Source organism: Lottia gigantea (assembly GCF_000327385.1).
Source record: "Lottia gigantea unplaced genomic scaffold LOTGIsca_45, whole genome shotgun sequence".
NCBI lineage: Eukaryota > Metazoa > Mollusca > Gastropoda > Lottiidae > Lottia > Lottia gigantea.
This window is the reverse complement of record NW_008709577.1, coordinates 880,585-882,944: the sequence shown is the minus strand read 5'-3', so window position 1 is coordinate 882,944 and position 2,360 is coordinate 880,585.

Sequence of the window (2,360 nt, the reverse complement as noted above, 5' to 3'; positions counted from 1 at the left end):
CCAAAATATGGAAAGATGACAGATGACAGTGATTGTTTATGATGAGCAGAAAGACAATGACACATATTCAACTAAATCTTGATTACTTTGGTTTCCAATAAACATCCCTAGGCTAAGGTGTATTAACAACCAAAAATTCAAATTATTTACATTTTCAATTTTAACTCTCCAAATGTATACATCTGATCAAAAGATCAAAGAATTTCATATTCCATATTGGTAATCTATTTATAAGAATGTAAACTGCTTTTAAAACGTGTTTACATTAAGCATACTAGAAATATTTTAAACTCTATTTAGAATGATTTTTGTGTTGACAATTTTAACGTTTTAATCCTGTCAAAATATTGACATATCCTAATGGTTTGAATTGTATATCTGGCTGCATTCATCTATTCTGTTTCATAACATTTCCTGCCATCCAACTAACCATCAGCTCCTACACACTATTGTGTTATCCCACTTGATGCTATCATGCAAAGATAGCTTGCCAGGCAAGGTAATATACGCCCACTGGCAGCTTTTAAATAAAAATATTTGGGGCCTTCTAGAGTGTTTACAGACTTGAACACATTTTTAAGAACAAGGGCAATAACTCATATTATTTTTTTTTCGATTTTTCTGATTTCGATAGGGTTTATCCTTCGGTGATAACAAACAGCCATACCAAGTTTTGTCGAAATCAGTCAAGAATTGTGCCTTGGACATGAGTGACAGCAATATACACCCCCCATGTGGGTATATAAAAATGGATACTATGCAACACTGTTCTAACCAATTAGATACCATCGGAACCTGTCAACTCAAAAGCTGAATTAAAGATAGTGTGATTGCTTTTCCAACCGACCAATTGCTACCAAAACATGTGAATGCTACCTCACCATTAGGATGTTATCCAACTGACTGAGTAATGTCCCATAATGATCCATTCGATGCTATTTCAATCAACTGGATAGTTTTTCAACAAATTCTATGCTAACAACCAACTATGTTAGAAAACTAACATAGCAAGCAATATATAGAAACGTGATAATCTCGGCCTTCCTTTCCAATGTAACTGTCTCAAAATACAATCAAGACAAATGACAGAAGAACGTTGATGTGATGATAATGATGTAGAATTGATGAAAGAAAAGAAAGAAGAAAATTCAATTAAAGTTGTTTATTCTCTAGTTACCTGTATAGAATGATTAAGAATAGTTGTTGTATATTAACTAGCTATATATCTTTCACCTGTACATGGTTCTGGCTACTTTAGTTTATTTTTCACCTCATCAAGGCTATTCAGTTTCAACACCTTGTAGCATTTATTAAACATGGCTCAAATTTGACCTTAAACAAACCTTAGCCATTAGCTGTTTGGTGCACAGATAGGCAATTAGGAGATCAAGTAAGATTTGTGAACCAAATCTCTGATCATTATATTTCTGAACATCCTACATGTTTAGTTTGCAAACCGAGTTTAATGAAGTCCCTTTTCTAAACCAAATACCAAAAATCCAGCAAAATCTTAAAAGTTGAAATTTATAGTTATCTTAAAGGGCAAGAAACAGTGAACACAGTACTACCATCTTATAAGAGGTCAACTGAGCGAAATATAAATTTGGAAAATTATATTTAATTTATAGCGACTCATGTGGTTAAATTAAATTAACTGGAACCGCTGGCCGTTCAAAAGTTGGTTAATTAGTTTTCTTTTTATAAGGAACTATAAACTGGGTTTAGTCTGTTAATGATAGATTAATTAGAATTTAATTTCCTTTACTCATAAAAATAAGAGACTTGGATCATAAAATAGGGTATAAAAGAGGAATAATTAAGATTATTAATATCATTAATATATATATGAAATATCAGGGAATGTCATATTCTCAGATAAAAACACTTTTCAGACTCTTCACTTGTCACTTCAAATCACAGCAATCATAATTAAAAATTCCACAAGATAGGAAAGAGCTTGGATTCCATCATGTAGCAACTGAATTTACAAATTATATGTCAGATTATAACTTCTTAAAAACGTAGTATGCAGAATTAAAAAATAAGAAAATGAATCTGATTGGATAATGACACTTGTCTTGCAGACGATAAAACAATTGGTGACAATATCAAACTGGTTTGATATCATACATGCTGTCTGCAACATGATAATTGTGTCGTGGCAGACATACATGAAATTTTACTCCAGATTCAAGTCGGTGACAATTATTGATGACCAAGACTGTTTGTGTACGCACAACTTTGGACTTTAGAACAAATGTGTACAAAAGTGCAATGACTTTTCAGGGTTTTTTCCCCTACCAGTAAGTCTACAAGATCGAAATCTTCTTTACCATTAACTTTCAGAAGATTTCGATCTT